Source organism: Carettochelys insculpta, chromosome 8 (genome assembly GCF_033958435.1).
Source record: "Carettochelys insculpta isolate YL-2023 chromosome 8, ASM3395843v1, whole genome shotgun sequence".
Taxonomy (NCBI): Eukaryota; Metazoa; Chordata; order Testudines; family Carettochelyidae; genus Carettochelys; species Carettochelys insculpta.
This window is the reverse complement of record NC_134144.1, coordinates 32,380,764-32,404,970: the sequence shown is the minus strand read 5'-3', so window position 1 is coordinate 32,404,970 and position 24,207 is coordinate 32,380,764. Positions and strand designations below refer to the sequence as shown.

The following is a 24,207-nucleotide window of genomic DNA, read 5'->3' as shown; positions in this document are numbered from 1 at the left end:
ATTTTGAATTTTTTTACCATGTGTCATAAGGAACACATCACAGACTATACATTTTTGTGAATACTGCTGAATTTGGGAAATTCAGAAATCAAAATCCATGCTGTGTACTTGGACACGCGGCTCACAGAATTGGTTTGTGCCTGTCTCTAACCGGACAAGTTTTTTTTTTAACTATGCATATTGTCCAATAACACCTTAAAACTTTCTATTTTAGTGAACATTTCTACCAATGCACCTGATTGTGGAAATAAAACACAAAAAGCATGTGAGCACAATCAAGCACAGTTAGGGTGCATCTACACTAGGAACTAACTTTGAAGTTAATTTTGAATTTAGGCACTACATCGAAGCAGCCAGCAGAGGGTCCACACACACATTTTCCCTTACTTCAAAGTTAACTTCGAAGTAGGGAGCCGAACTTCGAAGTCCTTACTCCATTCCCAGGAATGAAGTAGTGCCTTACTTCGAAGTTTAACTTCTAAGTAGGGTGTGTGTAGATGCTCAACTTTGAAGTTGCTTACTGCCAAGTTGTACTTTGAAGTACGCAACTTCGAAGTTATTTTTGTATTGTAGACACAGCCTTAAGAATTCCATTGATAATTTCTGAATTATTTTTAATCTCCTCCCAGTTCTAATTTTAAAAAAGATAATTTTTATGAAAACTGGCATATAGGGTAAAATTTTCAAAAAGTATTTCAGTGATGTTGAAATCTGACTCCCAATTTCAAAAGTGTACTTGGGAGCGAGATTTTTAAAGGTATGTAGCTGCCTAAGCATGCAAATAGACATCTAGTGGGATTTTCAAAAGGGACTTAAATGTCTAGCTCCCATTTGAAAAATCTCACTGGATGCCTATTTGCTTCTTTGGGTGCCTAAATAAATTTAAAATGTGTTATTTTAGGAACTTGTATCATTATGGGAGGATGCCACTTTTGAAAATAAGATATAGGTTTCTAAATCAGTTAGGCACTTCTGAAAATTTTTCCTATGATCAGGAATGATCACAAGTAGTAAGCACCCTGGCCTTAAAACCCATCTAGATAATGGCACCTCCTGCAGCACAGAACGTTCCTCAACACCATACTGAGCAGTGGTTTTGTGCTCACTCATATGGAAAAGTGCCACTTACTGGACACCTTTTTGTGGTATGCCTAGGAAGTATACATAGATTTCTTCCAACTGACTAATGACCAAGCCCATTACCTACTAAATAAATTTGTTAGTCTCTAAGATGCTTAGCTTTTGACACCTGAGAGGCTCACAGAATGAGGAGTTAGGGCAGTAAATGATCAAAAGATGCCAATTTATCATTAAAACCATTGGAATGTTTTTGAAAACTTCAAGCACACAACTTAATGTTTCCCCAGGTGACTTTAATTTACACAGCCAGAATTCATGAGACAGATAATGTAATGTGTACAGACATCATCTTTGGAATCATTACTGAAGTAGCAGTTCTGAAAGGCTGCCCTGTTTGTTAACTGTTTCCCACTGTTTCAGGCAGGCATTGTAATCTATAAATACAGGTATTCATTAGGGCCGTGTCTATACTAGCCCCAAACTTCAAAATGGCCATGCAAATGGCCATTTCAAAGTTTACTAATGAAGCGCTGAAATGCACATTCAGCACTTCATTAGCATGCGGGAGGCTGCGGCACTTTGAAATTGACGCGGCTCGCCGCCATGCAGCTCGTCCCGACGGGGCTCCTTTTCAAAAGGATCCCGCCTACTTCGAAGTCCCCTTATTTCTATGAGCAGCTGGGAATAAGGGGACTTCAAAGTAGGCGGGGTCCTTTCGAAAACGAGCCCCGTTGGGATGAGCCACACGGCGGTGAGCCGCGTCAATTTCGAAGTGCTGCGGCCGCCCGCATGCTAATGAAGCGCTGAATATGTATTTTAGCGCTTCATTAGTAAACTTCGAAATGGCCATTTGCATGGCCATTTCGAAGTTTGGGGCTAGTGTAGACGTAGCCTAGGCAAGACATAGGTATAAGTTAAAGCAGTAATGTAAAGAGACCGACAGGCTCCCAGCCTGGAAGCCAACAGCTTAGCCAAATTGAACCATAAGGCCGGGGAAGACTTAACATAAGTAGTGAACTAGGAGTAACATTAAATCATAAACTATCATAAGACAGAAAACATAGTACACAGGTGTCACTAAATTGTTGATAGGCAACCAAAAGATACGAATCAGTGCTAGTTTTCAATATTTTAAGACTGAAACATTGTAGATGTTCGATTACAAGAGAAATCAATAAGTCACCTTAAACCTACACTAATAAGGTTGAGGTAAATAGTATAATACATTATGACAAGAGATCACCCCAATATTGTCAGGGTAAACAAGTTTAGCTGTAGACTGAGGAGGCCTATTATAATTATCCTATGAATATTCCTGGTTGCCCATCTAACCCTAAAACTAGTGCTTAATTTGTGCTGGGGCTTGGAAGGGCTGTGTCGTGGCACATTTAAGCTTTGCACTTCATATCCCTGGCACATCTGGGCTTGCCGTGTCACTTATAAAAGTAAAATAATTGCTTGAGCCCTGGCATTTACTTCATTAAAAATTAAGCATTGCAACTAACCATGGCCTAATCCAGGGGTCAGTAACCCCCAGCACAGGTGCCAAGAGTGTCATGCAAGCCAATTTCATTGGCACGTGGGGCAGGATCTCAGCCCAATGCCTCCTTCCCCATGTAGCTGAGACCAGCTTATGCTACCAACCACCACCTAAGCAGTAAAGCTCTGCATCTTCATTTATTTATTAATTAAGTTGTTGTAAGTAGGACTATTAGTGACTTTAAAAAGATCACTGGAACTCGGATTGTACATAAATGCCAAAAGATCGAATCTGTGCACTCCACCTTGGAAAAGGATGCTGACTCCTGGCCTAAGGTGTTAGGAGCTTCTTGGCAGGTCAGGGACAAGTCCACTGTTGGATCACCTGTCTCCCTGGTTCTCAGTCTCTGCAGTGGATGATGTGAATATATAGAGGCGCAGATCCTGGCTGTCTTGGCCACTTTGTACTATTTCTACCAACTTTACTAGGTTGGAATGTTTTGTGATCTTGCTAGTTATGTTTATAAACCTGTGACAAGGTAAGAGGCTTTCCTAAGCATGAGTGTCTCACCTGTACACATCAGGGTCCTCATCAGAGTGAAACTTTAATCATTCTGGCTGTTTCTACACATGCCACTTCCTCAGAAATAAATGGCCTGAAATATTCTAATGAGACATGGATGTAAATTCCCCATGCCTCATTAGTATAAGGTCACATTATTTGGAGTCCGGAAGATGGTCTTCTGGACTCCAAAACAATGTGTAGAAGCGTGGCCCCCCCAGGGGGTCTTCTGGAAGGAAGTCCTTCTTCCAGAGCCCCTCCTTCTGGAAGACCCCGGGGGCCACGCTTCTACATGCTGTTTTGGAGTCTGGAAGAGTGTCTTCTGCACTCCAGATCATGAGACCTTATGCTAATGAGGCATGGGAAATTTACATCTGTGCCTCATTGGCACATTTTGGGATATTTAGTAGCAGAAACAGCCTCTGAGTCCAACCTTCAGGCGAAACACAGAACGCTAAATGGGAATTCTAATTAACACACAGCAATAAATCAGGCAACAGCATGACAACAAAATTTACAATAAGCAGTCCTGTAGCACCTTAAAGACTAACAAATTTATTTAGTAGGTAATGAGCTTTGTGGTCTTAGTTTGACTTTTCCTTTGTCTTTCATGCTGTGTTTCAGGATGTGTTTTTTTGGGAAGCGGGGTAACGTTAACCTTCCAGAGTGTAGAACAATTGATACCACTGAACAAGCTCCTGTGTCAGTTATCGTCCACTGAATATTGATAAGGTCTTCCCTTCTTGCAGTCTGTGGCATTCTAGAGAATATGTCATCCATGCCCTGTCTGCTCTCCTTCACTAACATGGTTTGAAATGAACCACAAGAAGTCCTGTGGCATCTTATAGACTAACAGATATTTTGGAGCATAAGCTTTTGTAGGCAAAGACCCGCTTCATCAGATGCATGGCGGGGGAGGGGGGGCGGGTGTTTCACAGGCGTATTTAAAGAGTGGGTCCCAGTAAAAGGGAGGGCCAAAGCTGACAAGGTCGAGTCAGTCAGGGTAGAACTGGCCCATTATCAGTAGTATGCATCAAAAGAGGAAAAAACAAGTCAGATCAGATGCTGGGGAATGGCCCATTGTCAGAATCTAATGTGGAGATGTTAACACCCAGGGTACAGAAGCTGCTTTTGTCAGGGGCCAGCCACTCCCAGTCTCCATTTAATCCTTGGTTGATGGAGTCAAATTTGCAAATGAATTGCAGCTCAGAGATTTCTCTCTACATTTGATTTTTGAAATGTCTTTGTTTTAGGACTGCTACTTTTAAATCTGTTACTGAGTGTCCAGGGAGATTGAGGTTTTCTCCCACAGGTTTTTGTATATTACTGTTCCTGATGTCTGATTTATGTCCATGTATTCTTTTACATAGAGACTGTCCAGTTTGGCCAATGTAAATTGCAGTGAGGCATTGCTGGCACATGATGGCATATATTATATTTAGTAGATGTACAGGTAAAGGAGCTCCCAATGGTATGGTTGATGTTAAGTCCTGTGATGATATAACTGGTGTAGATATGTGAGCAGAGTTGGCAGCGAGATTTGTTGCAGGGATTGGTTCCAGGTTTAGAGTTACTGTGTTGTGGTTTCAAATGATAAACCACTAGCTTGAGGGTATCTGAGTTTAGAGCCTAACTAGTTTCTCACATCCCTTACCATTTACTCAGAAAACTCAAATGAAAAAAGAACTGAGAATCAGTTAGGGATACTCCTCAAATGTTTACTATTAAGTCATCACAGGAGGGGCACTTTTTTAGGGCTGTAGGTCAGTGACTTAGTGAAGGCCTCATTTATAGAGTCTCTTTCTTGTATAGTACAAAATAGATTATGGATGAGCAGTAGATAAATTTAGGCTGATTCATCACCTGTCCTCCTCTGAAGATCAATCAGTTAATAATTTCATTGACCTGGAGCATAATTCAGTACAATATATTTAATCCAATCATGCATTTAGTTTAATTAAGGCTTGTGGTGGCAAACGGTGATATTATAAGGACTTGTCTACGTGGCACAGCAAAGCATGCGAAAGGGGTATGATCTGTCAAGCACGTGGACATTTTGCACTCCAACTGTCCCATGTAGACCTTGCGGGTGTGAACTAAAAGATACCTACTTCATGCTAACATGGTCCTGTTTCCAAACAGGACAATATTAATGCAAATGAGGTGCCTCTTAGTGCATGCCAACAGGCTCCAGAGAGCAGTTAAAGCGCAGCACATTAGAGAGCTTTACAAATCATACCTTCTCAGTGCCCTTTGCCAGCACCATACCACCTCACCACCTCCGTGGGCTTTTTTGCCATAATCCACACCCCACCGGGCTTTGTTCTCTTGAAATCAATTTGCAGTAGAGCCCATTATTCCGCTTAATGCTTTTCTCAGAATGGCTCGTGATGAGTCACCTGGAAATCTATTGTGCGGTATCTATGACTGTTTGCTTGTGAGTGTAATGGTAATACGGGCCCCCTTGGACACTTTTGGAAGCACACAGGCTAGACCTTGAGGATCAGATGTTTGGTGACTGCTTGGAGAACACAAAAATGACTGTAAGTTGTCCTGGTCCTTCTCCAGGGGCCGTTGTGGAGATCAGCAACAGCCAGTGCACAAGGCCATTCTGTATATGCTGCTTTCCCCTGGCCAGGCCCTGCAGTTTTGTGGCTGTTTTGCACCAGCCTTTCAGCACATAAGGACCACAATGGGGGAATCAAGAGTCAGCCCTTTGAGTCAAATTTAATTGTAACTCTATTAGTGTGTATCTTACACACTGGAAATAAACTGTATGCAAGTAGCCATTAGTTTGCCCCAAACTGATAATGGTTGGTCTGTAAAATTAGTGTAATTTACACTATTTACCCACCTTGTCTCTTTAACTTACACTGATTTGCAAATCTGCAAGGACCAAATACAAACACAGTGTGGGCTTCTATTGAAGTCAGTGAGAGGTACAGGCTGAGCTATCAGTTGCCGACTTGGTTTTCATGTGGACATATAAAGACAGGGTGAGTCTAGTCTATTTCACAGACTTTGCTGTATTTGCTTTTACTGTGACCACACGTTTCTCTCCTTACTGTGTACGGTGCCAGTGCTAGCTCACTGAAGACACATATTAATAATAAATATTAATAATAATTAAGTATAATAATTAATATGTCCCCTTAAGCTGCTTGGGACCCTGTCTATGTCTAGAACCAGCTCTGGCTATGTAAGTTTCATTCATTTTGCCAGTTAGCCTCCTTGCCACTTACCCCTATTTTACATTCTGTGTGTGTGTGTGAGAGAGAGAGATTTCCCTTTGAGCCAATTCAAGCTATGTGCATCAGAAAAGCTCAGTGTGTAGGGGGCAAATGCAACTTGTGCCACCTCTCTGTTCCCTCATGCTGCTCGCTGGGGCTGTCAGGGCATCCCTGCAACCTCTCCCCCAAGTGAAAACTACAATATTCTCAAATTTTCTCTAGTTTATGGCCACCTGCAGCAACCCCCTGGCAATTCCCAGCACTCAAGGCTCTGTTCCCTAAAGTACTCCCCCATTATGACCCCCACCGAAGATTTTATGAACTACTTTTAGGCTACGTCTATACTTACGGCAGTGTGTAGATTATGGACACTAAATGCTGCAGCTTCACCTACACCTGTAGCTCAGTGTGTGGCTACATACAGCACTGAAAGGGTTGGGTGGGGAGCAGGGAGACAGCTGGACACTACACTGCTAACAGCATCAGTGTAGATGTGGATTGCCACTTAGGGATTCCAGTCTACTCTTAGTCCTGTCTCATCACCTGCATTGCTGTTTATCCCACGTAGCTCAGAGTGATGCATGTAACGTAAATCTTTGGTGAGACTGCTGCACCACCTCAGCTTGAGAAGAAGTGTTAGAAAAGCCTCAGATTTCGAGGAACCAGGATGATTGAATACAGAACATCATTAGAATACAGACAGCTTATTAACCAGGGATTCCAGGTTTTACATTATTCAGGGTGTGTATTGAGGTGCATTGGCCTCCCCGCTGACTCTAAGGCAGAGGAGGCTTCTCAGAGACCTTGGTGGGCGAGTCCAGAACACCTGTGCCCCACCCCACAGCGAGCAGCACCTGGGGCCACAAGTGCCAGAGTTGGGGCCTGGGGCTCATTTTCTGGCCAGGCTCCAAAAAGCAGGAGACAAAAGGCCCGCGCCAGACAGACAGACCAGCCAGAGCCACCTGCCAGCCACCCTGATCGCACCATAGGGCAGCAGCCCAGCCCACTGTTGGCTTGGTACTTGGAGTTCCCAGATCTACCAAGGCCCTCTGGCCTGCAGTGAGCTCCACACCCTGAGGACCAGCTGGAGCTGGGGAGCCTGCCCATTGCGTGCTGTCCCGAGGGCCCAGACCTGCCTGCACCAATGGGTGCCCCTGCTGCTGATTACCCCAAGGACCAGGACTGGCATGAGTCTGGATCCTGCCTGCCGCCAGCGATCCCAAGCCCTTAGACCTGCCGAGCCTATGATCTTGCCCCCGTCCACTACCTGAGTGACATGGAGATGCCTGACTGGCTGGACCTGCCCCCTGCCATGGACCCAGAGGAAGCCTGCCTTCCTGACCTCCCCGAGGACGCCGAGTGGGACCAGTCTCCGATGGAGTCAGAGGTAAGAAGCGGCCTGGGGGATGCTTCACCAGAGCCCATGGTGGTGGGTTGCAGTCTGGATCCCCACTGCCTGGCTCCTGGTGAGAGTTGTTGTAAGGGCCCCCCGGACTGGGACACAGTCGAGAGGGTGGGCCTACACCCTCCTACCGCTACCCCTGGAGGGGTCGTCCCTTGCCTCTTTCAGCCCACACTGCTGTGGGGGGGGTACTTACCACACTACCCAGCTGCAGGGGAGACCCTGGTGCACTGGGCTGCTCAGCCCTGCTGCAAGGTTCTGAGCCCCCTGACTGCTGCCCACCCTGCCCAGGGCCAGAGTTTATAAACTGTGCAGCTCAGCCCTGCAGAAAGGTGCTTGGCTTGCCAGCCCATGGACCTTTAGTTGTGTGCTGTGACCGTTCTCGCACCAAGGCTACAGGGTGCCACCATACAACTCTCCCACTGAGCATTGTAGAAGAATATGTGAGACAATTTGTTGCATATCACATAGTATGTGATCACATAGTTGCTTATCACATATACACACACACACAATGGGGTACAACACAATTGGTTGGAATCTCCTTTTGCAATTAGCAGGCTGCTAGTTTTCAGGGTTCAACAATGTTGTGGATCTGGGTTGGTGGTTCTCCCTTGCCTTTAAATCTCCCAGGAATTTATTGAAGCCTAGTGTTAAGTCTTTGGGTCGCACTCATGTTAACCACTTGGACAGCTTGTGGTTTTGCAGTTTTACAATTAAGATGGACTTAACCTACTTAGTTTAGAAAACTTAGAAAACTTCAGGTACCCATGAAAGCAGACAAGAAGACAGATTGGATATTTGACCACGTTATTTTTAAGCATCATTAGTGGGGCACAGTTTTCTTCAGAGAGTTAATTTTAAAAAGCTAGAACTTATTTCTTTGCTGTTATTAATAGGCAGCTAATGGGGAAGTGATTTTCTTTGAATTGCTGCCTTAGCAGGCACAGCTTTACTAGAGAATTGAACTGGCAAACGGGTTAATGGCTTTGCATACACTGCTGCTGTGATGATATACAGCTCACATCGTTGTTTACACCATTTTCGTCAACAAGTTTGTTCCTTTTCAGTAATATACTTACAAAGGCTATTCCAGTAGATCTGACTCCTCCATTCACAAGTGAGGGAGTGATTAAGAGGCAGCAGTTAGAGGTAGCTTTTGGACGCATATCCGTAATTCAAAAGGTTAAATGCAATGGGTTTTAGGTTATATGTAGAGACTGACAGTTACTTTTACTCACCATCATTTACTTGCATGGTGATAGTACCTAGAGGCTTGCATCAGGGTCCCGTTTGTGCTAGCTGTTGGACATACACCTAGGAAAAACAGAATTCATTTTGTTCGTAAGTAGAAGAATGGAGAACTTCTCTGGGGAAATTTAATTCGGCGTTGATTTCATGAGTATCATTACATGAGACTTATAAAATAATCTCCCAAAAATTACCATTATGTTTGTGCGTATTACAATAATTATTTTCGCAGGAAACTGAGAAGCCTGCTAGAAATTATGGGATTTAAAAGGACATGCAGTGGCATCTCAGCACTACAAGCCCCTCAGGAATGGCAGTTGTTCATAACTGAAATGGTCATAGCTCTGAATATAATGTCATGGTTTTACTTTCATAAGTTTACAACTGAACATTGACTTACTACCAGCTTGCAACTTGACCATGCATGGGAAAAACATGCTGCTCAACTTAAATGAAACAAACACAGAAACAGTCTCTTACCTTGTCAAGTCTTTTTTTTTTTAAGTCCCTCTTTTTTTTTTTTTCTTTTTTAGCAATTTGTGTTTAACACTCTGTGTGGGTGTACACACGTCTGCTGCCAGATTACATATTTCCAGTTCCAAGTGAGATGTGCAGCTGACAGGTCAGTTTGTAACTCTGGTGTTTGTAACTCTGAGTTTTTACTCTGTACAAGATCTTAGAGTTGGAGGCCTTACATTACTCCAGGCTGGGGCAGGTCTGCTATGATTATTCCAGACTGGCAAATTACCCGCATTTCAGCAAACTAGGACTGGATTAGATTAGTGATGGATGCACACCATTTGTAATCACTGGGTTTGAACTTTTGTACAAGTAGCTTTGTCTGGAGTGACTGTTCATTGAAAATGGATTCTCTGCTGGAAGCCATGGCTGAAATTTATTTTATGCCCAAGAAATTCTCAGTTCTGGGTAGAACAGAAGTCATAGACTCCTGATTTTCCCTGCCAATATGCCCTTGAAAGATTGTTCTTTCTTTGCAGCAGATCGGTATGATCTGGCCCTTGCCGGCACTCAAACTCATGTTTGTTCCATCCTGTGGCTTGAAAGGAAATTAAGTGTCTGATTCAAAACAAACCTCCTTTGCACTCTTTCCTTCCTTCTGGCAAGTGCCTATAGTATCTTTACCTTTCTCATTTTCAAGACTCCTCTCATATTTAACTTCATGCTTGGAACTGGATCCATTTCCATGTTTACCGAGGGAAAAAAATTCTATACCGTCATTCAGATTCACCTGTGTTTCACGTGCACTGTCAGGAAAATTGTGCATTTAACGACCTTGGGGTAGAGACCCTGTCTTTCTAGGTTTTGTATAGTGCCATCTACTATGATTAGGGTTGCTTCCCCAAGGGTGGGATTCACTTCCTATTTACTGCTCTCTCCTCAACCCAAAGTTTTCTGTTTAATTTTTACTGTGAGTTTGGGTTGATTGAGACCCCAATCCACCAAATCGCTTAAGCACAAGTGTATAGATTGCAAACTTAGCAGGGTAAATACCTGTTCTTTTATATGCCTGTGAAAGTGCTATGTACATCTATAATTCTATAAAAAGAAGATAGGTTTAAATGAGCCTGCAATAAGAACTAACCTTGCCAGTTCTTCATATATTCTCCTCTGTAACACAAATAATTCTTGGTTTGTATTGCATATATTTCAAACAAGGCTGGTTTTGACAAATTGACAGTTTCTTTCTTAGCTCTGTCTTGTTCTGTGCCTGGTTAAAAGAGCATCTGAACATAATACATTTGCAAGATGTTGTTTATCTGCATGCTTCAAAAAAGTCCTTCGAAATTGGCCTGGATAGCCTGCAGGATTACTTAACAAATTTTAACTTTTCAATAGGGCTCTATTTTCTGCTTACTGGTGTTGCAGAAATTTGAAAATTTTGTCCAGTGCGTCTGAGATCCACAATTTGAATAAACACTGGAACTTAGAAGTAATTAAACCACTGCATGTTCCCAATGTGCCGTATATACACACTTTTTAAAGAGGCAAAGGAGATCAATTCTGGATATATTAGCTGCAGTGAAGTGACTTTACATTAAAAGAGTTTAATTTATTCATTTATACTTTTTAATCAGACTCAAATGGGCCTCTAGGAGCAATTTAAATGCAACAATAATGCATTTGTTCAGTAAAGCCAGCCATTCATTACACAGTTATCTTCACCCAGAAACAAAGAGCAAACCAGTGGCAAAAACCTGTATTTCAACATAAATTGGTAAATTTACACAAAGCTAGCCGACTGTTTTCCTTTTAATTTTTTTTCTTTTACAAATAACCTAAGTAATTCAGTGTGAAGGGTACTGAGCAATAAACGAATCGAGCTGATCTGGTTCAGTACCCACAAAAGGAGATTCAGACTCCAATTATAAAATATCCAGCAAACTGTTGTATCTATATGTTACCACCTGTACAATGTAAACTTCATAACGCCAAAGTGAGCTGGCTATTAGATGTAGTCAACAGAAAATGGTTTTAGCCTAATGAAAAACATGAAGTATAGCTGTTGTACATTAATAGCCGAAACAACTGGAAACCTCTTAGCCAAGGTATTTCATTGTACATGTGCAAAGGACTGATTGGTCAATGGGTGCTCCAAAATGCTAAGTTTCTTATTAGTACTTCTTTATATTGAAATACTCTGCACTTCAAGTGACAGTCTGTTGTACAATGCAGACGGCATTCATCACAATCGTATTTAGGTTAATATATTATCTGCTGCTAAGTAACATAACTATCAGGAACACAAACCTGATAGTTTTTCTTAAAAGATTTGTTTGGAATCCAGCAGCTACTAAATAATCTTTACCCACAAAAGCTTATGCTCCAAAATATCTGTTAGTCTATAAGGTGCTACAGGACTTCTTGTTCTTGAAGATACAGACTAACATGGCTACCTCGCTGATAAATAAATAAATATTAACTTTTACAAGGTTTCATTTTTGAGTTTTATCAGTTTTATTGGCCTAAGTTTGGGATGGCTGCATTCCTCATGACAGCAAAAGCCACAAAAAGAAAGACAGAGATAAAGGCTCAAACTGACATAAATAAGCGGGGCTGGGTTGGTAACCTGGCACTTTTCTGAGGCTGCTGTATTGTTCTTTGGAGCCTCACTTTTCATTTTTTACAAGTGACTGGAGACAACCTTGAAATTACTAACTACATGTAAACCAATACAGTGATACATACCATCATACACAGTGAATCTGAAATAATAGTTCTGAGGCAAGTGAATACTTATTTCCTCACAATGAAGTGTTAACTAAGATGCTCAGAGAGGAACATTTAAATTATTTGTTAAACTATTTCACAGCTAGCAAAGCATATAAGAAAGTGCAGATCTGTGATTATCACTGTCTCTTGGGAGTCCCATCTTATTTTGGTAGCATAAGTGGATGCAATTTGTGAGAAGATTCCCTCCCCTCGACAGGATCTATGGGCATCAGAAGGTCAGAGGGGTAGAGCAGAGCTCTGGAGTGTATCTGCGCCTCATCAAAGAGCAGCCAATTCCAGAGAAATCAGGGGGCCAGCCAAATCAAACTGAGGGATAGCCATTGTCACAGCGCTTCGTGGGACACCCCAGGAACCCAACAAGTCTGCACTCCCCTAAACTGTGAAATGCTTTTGTTGTGGATATGAAGACAAGTTCTTCCTCTCTGCCTTCTGCTGGAGGCTGTCAGCAGTGTCAGGCAGACATTGATATGTTACTTACTCTGAGGTCTCGTTTTCAGGCTTTTCTTCACTACCACAAGTGCTAAAATATTGTCAACTTAACTTAGCTTCTGAGATCATCACACAAATCTGGGAGACAAGAATTTAGGCCTAAGCTATATCTTAATTTGGTCTAACCACAGGTGCTTCTGACCCAAATGAGGGAAAGCCAAGTGGACATTGGGGCTGTGCCTACACTAGTGTGTTTTTTGAAAAAATCTGCGGCTCCTTTGAAAAATCCCACGGAGCGTCTATACACAAAATGAATTTTTTCAGTATTAAACTGGAAGAACGCAGCACTTTTTCCAGCGACCCTTTTCCTCTCCTACATGAAAAAGAGCACCTTTTCCCTAAGGGTTATTTTGGAAAAAAATGTGTGCTCATGCCCCAGGGGCCCTTTTTTCGAAAGTGAGGGGTTTTCAGGGTGCTGGATTTTTTGATCCCTGTCCCATTCTTTCAAAAGAGTGAGGCTATGTGGATGCTCTCTATCAAAAGAGTGGATCGATTTTTGTGTGTGTGTGTGTGTGGCTGTGTCTACACGTGCACGCTACTTCGAAGTAGCGGCACTAACTTCGAAATAGCGCCCGTCGCGGCTACACGCGTCGGGCGCTATTTCAAAGTTAACTTCGACGTTAGGCGGCGAGACGTTGAAGTCGCTAACCCCATGAGGGGATCGGAATAGCGCCCTACTTCGACGTTCAACGTCGAAGTAGGGCCCGTGTAGACAATCCGCGTCCCGCAACGTCGAAATTGTGGGGTCCTCCATGGCAGCCATCAGCTGGGGGGCTGAGAGACGCTGTCTCTCCAGCCCGTGCGGGGCTCTATGGTCACCGTGTGCAGCAGCCTTTAGCCCAGGGCTTCTGGCTGCTGCTGCTGCAGCGGGGGATTCATGCTGCATGCACAGGGTCTGCAACTCGTTGTCGGCTCTGTGGATCTTGTGCTGTTTAGTGCAAGTGTGTCTGGGAGGGGCCCTTTAAGGGAGCGGCTGGCTGTTCAGTCCGCCCTGTGACTGTGTCTGCAGCTGTGCCTGGCACCCTTATTTCGATGTGTGCTACTGTGGCGTGTAGACGTTCCCTCGCAGCGCCTATTTCAATGTGGTGCTGCGCAACGTCGATGTTGAACATCGACGTTGCCAGCCCTGGAGGACGTGTAGACGTTATTCATCGAAATAGCCTATTTCAATGTCGCCACATCGAAATAGGCTACTTCGATGTAGGCTTCACGTGTAGACGTAGCCTCTGTGTGTGTGTGTGGGTGGGTGTGTGGGTGGGTGTGCGCGTGCGCTCTCTCTTTTGAAAGAAGTTTTTTCAGAAGAAGTCTTCCAGAAGAACTTTTTGCTGAAGGATCACTGTAGTGTAGACGTAGCCCGTCTGATTAACACCTGCCTGGAAGAAGCGCTGAAGCAATTTGTAGGGGCAGGGGACGGTCTATGAGTCACTGAAATAAAACTGTACAGCCTATACCCTCTCCCCCGCACTCCCAGTTCCAGCATCTATGCTGCACGGTCATTTTGTTAACTCATGTGGGTGGAGCTTGACTTGTGGGCAGAGTCTGTGAGAGTACCACCACATCGCTGCTTTACCTCCCCTCCCCTCCCTGCAGGTAAGCCCTGATGCAGATCGTCCCAAACAAAGTACCAAGCATTTTGTATGTAACTAGATAAAAATGTGATGACTTTAGGGTCTGATATTTTGGACTCTTGTTTTATTATTAATTTAAAAAAATTGATTGGAACAATTGCTTGTCTTTCTCTACCAGTAAGTTAGGTGCCTGAGTTACCATGAGTCTAGGACTCAGAAGAAGGAAAAAGTAAAAACCAAACATCTCTAGCTATGACCTAAATTAGATTTTCAAGACAAAAACTTGATGAATATAGGGTCTGATATTTTGGACTCGTGTGTAGCTTAGGTTAATAAATAGACTTCTAATATAATTTCAGACCATCAAGAAGTCAAAGATACCACATCACATAACCACTGCTGGGGTTAGCCCATTGAGAGCTGCTAGCAAAAACACAGATTAATAGGGACTCCCTTGGGATGCTAAGGGCCCTAAACTATTGTTTAGTTTGCTTACACCTTGTGCTAGCTCATCACATAACAAATGTCTGGAAAACAGACTCTTATTTGTAAAAGCCACATATTCAGTCTCCATTTCATCAAAGGATATAATAAAACAGGTTGAAAAGAGAAATGAAGAAGTCTATGGGATAATTCTTCACAGTTTTAATTTTTACTTAATAGGTTACCATAGTCATTTAGACACAGGAGCAAACCATCCAAAGCCAATGCATGTCAGTGATACAGAAGACTGTTGTTTAATTAGAGTAAATTAAACTAACATACAGTTATGTCACTCAGAAGCGAGGTGTGCAAACTAGTTTTAACAGTACAAGAGCTCACTTGAATTTTTATTAGTGCTGTCAAGCAATTAAAAACATGATTAATCGCAATGTTAAACAATAATAGAGTACCATTTATTTAAATACGTTGCGATGTTTTCTATATTTTCAAATATATTCATTTCAAATACAATACAGATAGAAATTGCAGAATAATTACTTTGTCTTACATATACTTACTTAAGAAATAGCTTTTTTCAGTTTACCTAATACAAGTACTATTGTGAAATCTCCTTATCATGAAATTTGAACTTACAAAAGTAGAATTATACACAAAAATAGCTGCATTCAAAACTAAAACAATGTAAAACTTTAGCGCCAGCAAGTCCACACAGTCCTACTTCTCGTTCAGCCAATCACTCAGACAAAGAAGTTTGGTTACAATTGGCAGGAGATAATACTGCCCAGATCTTGTTTACAATGTCACCTGAAAGTAAGAACAGACGTTCACACAGCATTTGCTGTTGTTTGCGTTGCAAGATATTTATGTCAGATGTGCTATAGCTTTGTGTGTCCCTTCATGCTTCAACCACCATTCCAGAGGACATGCCTCCCTCCATACTGATGACAGGTTCTTCTTGATAGTGATCCAAACCAGAGTTGAACAACACACATTCATTTTCATCATCTGAGTAAACTGCCACCAGCAGAAGACTGAATTTCTTTTTTGTAGTTTTCGCCTTGGAGCATTGCTCTTTTAAGACTTCTAAAAGCATGTCCCACACCTCAGATTTTGGGCAGCACTTTAGAGTTTTCACTCTTGGGTTGAGTGCTGTAGCAATTTTTAGAAATCTCACATTGGTATCTTTTTTGCGTTTTGTCAAATCTGGTCTGAAAATGTTATTACAATGAATACACGCTGGCTCATCATACCAGACTGCTATAACATGAAATATATAGCAGAGTGTGGGTAAAACTGTACAGGAGACATACAGTTCTCCCCGCAAGGGGTTCAGCCACAAATTGAATGAATGCATTATCTTTATAATGAGCGTCATCAGCATAGAAGTGTGGGCTATGGAATGGTGGCCAAAGCATGAAGGGGCATATAAATGTTTAGCATATCTGGCATGTAAATACTTCACAATACTAGTTACAGAAGTGCCATGTGAACATCTGTTCTCACTTTCAAGTGACATTGCAAATAAAAAAGCAGGCAGCATTACCTCCTGTAAAGATAAACAAACTTGCTTGTCTTAGCTATTGGCTGAACAAGAAGGAGAACTTAGTGGACTTGTAGGCTCTAGAGTTTTACACTGTTTTGGTTTTGGACGGAGTTATGTAACCAAAAAAAAAATCTACATTCGCAAGTTACATTTTCATGATAAAGAGTCCACACTACAGTACCCGTATGCATTGCATTGAAAAATATGTTATTATTTTTGCAGTACAAAAATACAAATTAATTGCTTGAACTAATTGCAGTTAAATCCACAGCTTTAATTTTTATCTAAACTTAAACTGTTCATGAGGCTCAAATTATGCCAGTGAGATGAGAGAGAGAATTATTTTAAAATGTTTAGTGTATTTTATCACTTTCTGGTAGAGACGGGGCTGATCAGAGGGGCCAATAGACTTGCTGGGCTGCCAGGCGTGCTGGGAGGCCAGCTCTTGAAGGGGCAGGGCTTCGGGTGGAAGGGTCAGGGATGGGAAAGCCAGCCCTCAGTGCTGCCTGGAGAGTCCAACATCCCCACCTCCCCAAGCAGCCCTTAGCACTGCACAGAATGTGCTGCTCCAGTGGCAATTTGAAAAGCTCAGAGCCCTGTCTATCACCACTGCCACAGTAGCAGCGGCAGCAGCCGGAACACCCAGGTCCTTTGGCCCTTTAGAATCACTGGCCCCCAGGGCAGTTGCTCTCTCCTGCCCCACACAACCCTGATCAGTGGGGCTGGGGCTGAGCCTTCCCTAAGTTTGGGGTCAGTGACAGGACTTGGGTTTTGCTCTTGCCCATCATAGAGCAATGACCCTGATGTGCAGCTCAAATATGGATCCAAAATTTCTTGGGTCCAAGGGTCAGGAGTTTTGATTCACGCCCGTCTGCAGTTCCTGTTCTGTGTGTTCACTGAGATGGGTAAATAGTCAAATACCAAGAGAAAAATCTATCCTCAAAGTATTTCTGCTTGTCTGGAACTAAGAGATAGCAAAAAGGCCCGACAAAGTCTGTTCCCAATTTATGATTACAATTAGTGCAATATTAAAGTAGTACCCAGAGCCCTCAATCAGGATGCATTGTGCTAGGTGTTGAACAAAAGCACAAAATTAGACAAAGTCCCCGCCCCAGACAGCTTACAATCTATGGTCCCAATTCTGCAAACACTTATGAGCATGCTTAATTTTATGTCCAGTGAGCAATCCACGAGCATCATTACCACAAGGCAGGGCTGAGCTAAATGTCATAGTCTATCTATTCTGTGCTCTTTTACTTCTATTATCAAAGAATTAACAATTGGGCAGTATCAAACTGCTATTGCAGATGAAGACAAGATACCAATCAAGTCTGATGCTATCATCATGCTTTTACAAATTAATAACCATTACTTCTAGCTTGTCCTACTGAGTTCTAAGACTTTCTGAGGGGATTAATACCAAAGAAAACATATATGTGTTGATGACAGAAAGCAGAATGAAATGTACTGATTTATAGCAACTCTTCATTAAGTTTAAAAGCATTCCACTGTGATGAAGACATCAAACATAGGCTGTGGTATTTTCACACTGCAGAGGAATAGTTAAGGACAGGAAGACAATAAAAGAAAGAAAATAATGTTTTAAGTTGAATTCAAGCCAGATTTAACGAAGACAATTCCCTGTACAAGTCTGTCGAAGCAAAGTCATTTTACTGTACGCAGCATTCTCCTATTTCAAAAGCAATCAAATGGCTCTTATTTTATGTGTATTCAAGTTGAATTATTGTAATGCCATTGTACCAAACATACAAAAATACATAATTTAACTTATTTTAAACATAAAAGGCCTGATTATATCTAACACTGGTGTTATACGTTGATTTCTGGGAATTTACTCAGTTTAAAGGCTAGGACCTCTAGGCCTCAAGTAGACAGAGCGCGAAACTGATTCATAAATGACATGAAGCATCACAATGGATGTGCTTGTGCTCTAGTGTAAAGGATTTGCAATGCTCAAGAAATACTGTGACCAATCACAATCCTCAAGGAGAAATAGGCATCAGAATTTGGCGACTAATAGGTACAGTGGCCCTAACTCCAGAAAAAAAATTAGATTGTAGTTGTCTGGAAGCTTTTCAGAATAGGAACTCTCTCTTCTCTGGTACTTAGCACACCATCAAGAATAAGCAAATACTAAAATCAAATTCTGATAGTTCACTTTGGCCATGTAGTGTTACAAGACCTATGTTACAGACCTATATTGGTGTAACTACGTCACTCAGGATGTGAAAAAAATCCACCCTCCTAGATGATGCATTTGTGCCAGCCTAAACCCCTGTGTAGACAGCATTATGTTACTAGGAAAGCTTTGTCCACTGGCCTAGCTACCACCGTGCTGGCCAGTGGCTCTATTACACTGATATTCTGCCGAGGTTTTCTTTCTTACTCCTTGTACTGTCTTTCTTTCTTACTCTGTGGTTCCAATATTTAATTTCTACTCCTTAGTTCTACTCATTTAGACAAGTTACACACCTGTAGCGCTGGTGATATTTCTTCATATTTCAGTCCTTCTGGGTTCTCCAGGTATTTCAATCAAAAATATTGAGTATTTTCAGTGAAAATATTTTCAAAGTAACATCTTTTGTTTTGTTTTAGTTTGCTCGGAGTGTCTTCATTAAAGTGCTACTGTGGCATAGCTACATTGACGCAGTTGTGCCAAAGCAGCGTTTTAAGTGTAAAAGTGCCTTCAGGAGAACTAATCAGGCAATGGCACGCCTGGCTTAACCACTTTTCTCCTCCTGTCCCACCTCCCACTTTCTCATGGCCAGCATGAAGCTCAGTGTAAGACAAAGTCATGAGAGAGGTGAAAATACCTTCAGTCTCTTCCCTGCTCCAGTAATCAGTTCCTCTCCTCTTCTCCTTGCCAGTTCATCCAATCAGAGATTAGCCACCACATTTCAGGAACAGAGAGAACTGTTTGATTTTATTTGAAGATACTCCCCCCAGGACCTTGATGATTTTGATATAAATACCAAAATGCTAAAAGTGAATATGTCTACGTAGCGGGTGCTGTTTCCAGATACAAAGGTATACCAAAAAGAGCTGCCCGCGTCTATGCAATAAGCCTGTTGTCTCAAAACAGTTTTCGAGATAAAGGGTGAACTATTCCAGCCTCTCTGTACACCTCATTGCATGGGGAGTACAGGGATGCCTACAAATAGGGCTTTATTTCTGCACGTGTTGCTGATTAGACGGCGCTGAATGCCGAAATAGCCTACTTGAAATAAGCAACGCAATTTGCATAGCGCAAATTATATAGCTTATGTTGAGGTTAGGGCACCACTTACATAGCCGAAGGGACCTCAGAAGGTCATCAAGTCCAGATATGACTTATCTGTCAAATGACAAGAAAGCCACTTTGCTAACATTTTGGCTATCAAACAGTGAGTACACTCAGCAAAGTTGTTCATGATCAGCTCATTGAGGTAAGAAGAGTTGTTGAATAAATTCAAGGCAATCACTGCCAACTTAGGGACTGTCCATGAGCAGAAAAAGAGGCTAACTACATCTAAAACAATATTGGTTGTAAGTTATTTATTCAATGTTATGTAACAACATGTTATACTTGCATTCACTTTATTACAGAATTGCATTTTTTAATTAAAAAACAAAACAAAATACATTGCTTTGAAAATATTTTCACTGAAAATACTCAATATTCTTGATTCAAAAACCCAGAAGGACTGAAATATGAAGAAATATCACCAGTGCTACATGTGTAGAGCTTGCCTGAATGAGTAGGGCTAAGGAGTAGAAATTAAATATTGGAATAACGACTAGAAACAAAGAAAGACAGTATGAGGAATAAGAAAGAAAAACTAGGCAGAATATCAGGAAAAACTTCACGACAATGAGATAAGCTGAACTTTGTAATAAAGCTTCCCTTGTAAGTGATGGAGGCTAATCACTTGGGACATCTAAAACCGGACAACGTACAAGGAAATGTGCTACACAAAAGGAGGAAGACTCTGGGTTAGACTCTGCAACTCATTCTGGTGAGTTGCTGGTCCTTTAGCAGACCCACTCACTTAAATGGGAAGCTTTATTGAGAAGTACCACTCAGGGACTTTAAGGATAGCAGAATCTAGTCCTGTACACGTATAATGATGCTGTAAGATTAAATTGGTTGGAAACATTCAAACACAGAGAGATAAGTCGATACTACTAGAATTTATGACGTATTCTTATCTTGGCTACCGAGGCTTTTCCGAATAATTTCTATTTTTAAATGTTTTCAAGGATAACCAATGAATCTTTAAAAAGGTGTTTCTATCTTATTATATTTGAAAAACCTGTGCCATGCCAATGGAGATGTTGTGTGCTATTTTCTTGTTTGTATCTCTTATGTTTAAAGCAAAACAAATTCATCTAAAAATGGTATAAATAGGACACATGATTTTTTCAGGTCTCAGCAGGGTGTCACAGATCCCCTCTGAAGTCCCCCAGTGCTCCAGGTAACAGGAGTACAGAATCTCCTAGATGGGCAATGACTGCACTATCTTACAGCTCGGGATCCTCACAATGGGCAGCTTGAACACAACGAGTTACAAATGGAATGGTAGGTGTTAGTTTCTCTTTCTCCATTGAAGATAGGTGTTTGCGTTGCACTGCCATGTAAACGGTCTCATAAATTACCTTAATTACTTAGCATTTCATAAGCAATGCCAAAAATCGTGGTTGCTGATTTATCTACTCCAGAGGGAAGTACTTATTAATCTAATTTCCACTGTTTTCTGTCTCAGTAACAGATTTCTATTTCCCATCGTCTTTTATCCTGGAGAACTACTAATCCCACACAACCATATTAAGTACCAATTAAGGAAAGATTTGTCATTCTAGCTGAAGAGCATTGAACTGGGGTTGGAGCTACATATCTCCTAACTTTCTGACAGAAATTATTTTAATTGGACTTTTCCTAACAGCGTTTAAACAAATCCTGTACTGTCAGACAAGGAAGAAATGACTCCTCAGCCAGATAATTTACCATTTTTTTTTGGCTCCTTTACCATAAATCTTAATATGAAGATTATTAGTAACTTAAGTCTTTTTTTTCTTTAAAATAAGTAAAACAAAATCCAACTGTGACCCCTTCAACCACTGAAAAAGCCAGTGTGTCAGGTATAAGAGTCATTGGTTTATTTTCACACATTTGTTGGGTTTTAAGTATTTCTACAATTTAAATTCTACCTATTCAAATATCTAATTTTATTGGGATTTTAAAATGGTCAGATTAATTGGTCAATAATAATGCACCTTGAATTTAAAGATGTATGGATAAAGTAAACATATTAGCAATATTTGACAAGCTATTGCTATCCAAAAAAAAAAAAAAAGATGCATTTCCTCGGGGGATTTGCTGATATATTTAAAATCAAAGTCAGTCTCATTTTGACTGAATGACCTCTTTGTCAGAATTTTGTGGCTAAGTTAAAATCCACTGACACAGAATCTGACTAACTTGTCACTAAGTTTGTTTTGGACTTTAGGTGTTTTCCTTACAGAGATGTAAATTCTTCCAGACTAGAAAGGTAAATTTTTCGATGTCTCACTAACATGGGTGTATGGTGGCCCAGAATTTCTAGCATAGCCTGCCCAGTGCACCGTGTGGTTAACTAAACACAGCATGGGTGTTGGGGCATGCAGCCAATGCTGAGGCCAGGATGAGGCTGGGAGGAAATAAGAGCAAATTCCTCTTAAATGATCTGACAGGAAATGACAGAGTGTCGGCCTTATATAACCATACTCTGAGAGAGCGAGAGGGCGGGAGAAGTTCTTCCTAAACACAGAGTGGTGCCAGAACTCAGTAGGTGAGGATGATGAAATAATAAAGCATTTCCCGTGTGTGTTTTTCATTAGTCCTATTTTGTTTTTCTTCCAAGTGCTGTGGAAACAGAACAGAAGCCCATGCTTCAGCCAGGACTGCAATGGCCTCCTCCCATGGGAATAACAGCTGCAAAAATAGGAGGGAAATCCTCAGTAGAATTGCTTCCAACACCTTTCTAATGGAAATAATGATTTGCAAAGCCCAGTTTATACTGCTGCCACATAATTAGTAGCCAAAAGAGCTGAAGATTAAAAGCCCAGTTCTAAGCCCCAGCATCTTTGAAATTTGGCAAGATCTTAAATATTGCACTCTGTGTTCCAAACAGGTTGCCTATATGTGAGCATTGTAAGGAAAGTCTTAGTCAGTTGAGCCAAGCCCTTGAATCAGTCAACACGTATTATATGGAAATTCACCAGTTTAATGTCAATTAGTGGAAATTTGTTAGCAGGCATATCCTGTGGGAAAGTTTATTTTGAGTTCCAAACACTCTTTATTGAAGCCAGCTAAGATAGTTGATGTGGTCCCTGACTCCCTCTTTAAAAGAGGGAGCAGAATTAGGTAAGAAACAGCTATGACGCTCAGAGAGAAAAAGATACACTGAAACATTCTTCAACCCTAACAATCCACTACTTCAAAATACCCATTGCTGAATGGGCATAAGTAACAGGAAATGAAGCTCCAATTGTCTGTTGAAGAAGTAACAGAAATATTAGGTGCATATCAGGCTGTTCTGTATTTGTCAACTATGAGCTCTGGATTGGAAAATCAGTTGTTCTAACAACGATGCACAAAGCTAGCCACATGCTTGCTTTAAATCTTTTCCATCTGTAAAGCTAGTGGTTCTTTGCCAATACGTTGGTAGGTATACATACTACTACATACAAACTGCGTAAAGAAAAACAGACGAGTGTGAAAACTCTCACAGAGACTTACTGAACTGCGAAAAGTTGTTTAAACAAAGGAAGCAATAAAGAGAATGATCCTTTTCTCACCAAAGTTCACTTCAAGAGTAAAAGGCCCACAGCCTCAACAGGAAGAACACAAGTCAAACTAGTAGCTCGTACAAGACATCATAGTGATTAATAACATGCTCAGATGCCATTGTGATGAGTAGCATGAAGAGAGAGACATTCTACTCTTTCAAGAAATTATGTGGAAGTGAAAATCTTGGAAATGTATATTTTATAGTCAGTTGTGATCCCATTGCAATGTAGCTAACAGTGCTGGTGTTAGACATGCTGGGGCCTGGAGTGGAAGCTCAAGCCCCATTGCCCAGGGCTGAAGCCAGAGCCTGAGACCTAGTCCTGGGACAAAGGTGAAACTCAAGGGCTTCATCCCTAGATAATGGGGCTCAGGCTTTCAAGTTTGATACCCCTGCTATGGGGTGGGTAGGTGCTGGGCTTCAGTCCCCTCTCCTAGGGTTGCATAGTAATTTTTGCTGTCAGAAGGGGTTGTGGTGCAATGAAATTTGAGGACCTATTAGATGGACTGACATATCTGACATCCACTGTTTCTTCCACCCTGTGATTTAGATAGTAGCCCACCCACTGCCTCCATTATGACGAGCTGCATCAGCTCCTGGGGCTGAAGGGGAGGTGCCTCTACCACGTCACCTCATGGACACCATTGCCCCCTGCCACGGACATAGAGGAGGAACCAAGTCCATTGGGTGCCACCAGCCCCCCGCCAAGGGACCAGGGCACTGAGGCTGAGGGCGATGACAAGGGGTCCAGTGATGGGACCCTCATCATCATCCTCCCCACCAGGACAACCAGCCTGGCCTCCTCAAGTCGTGCGTTGCCCAAGGTCCTGGAGGTAGCAGGTGGTAGGTATGCCATGCCATGGGGCCTGGGGACAGGGATTCCCCTGCCACCAAACAGCCCCAGAGTCCACAGGCCCGGGAAAGAAGAGGGGGCACCAAACCCAGCTCGACCCTCATCAGGCGGGAACCCCCCGGCACCCAGAATCCCATGGGGTCCTCCCATCCCCACACAGGCCATTGGACACAAGGGGAGTGGGATGGGAGCCAGCGGCATGGGGGCCCCAGCACCCAGGGTTGGGA

At 42.1% G+C, this 24,207-nt stretch overlaps 1 protein-coding gene across 1 annotated transcript in view; it reads right to left on the bottom strand.

The window, feature by feature from the left end:
- Window positions 1-24,207, bottom strand: part of LOC142017084 (uncharacterized) — a 173,161-nt gene that overhangs the window by 144,613 nt on the left and 4,341 nt on the right. Inside the window, exon 2 of the transcript XR_012646432.1 lies at window positions 8,995-9,070. The gene's annotated coding sequence lies outside the window, so the exon portion shown is untranslated. The remainder of the gene's footprint in view (window positions 1-8,994; window positions 9,071-24,207) is intronic.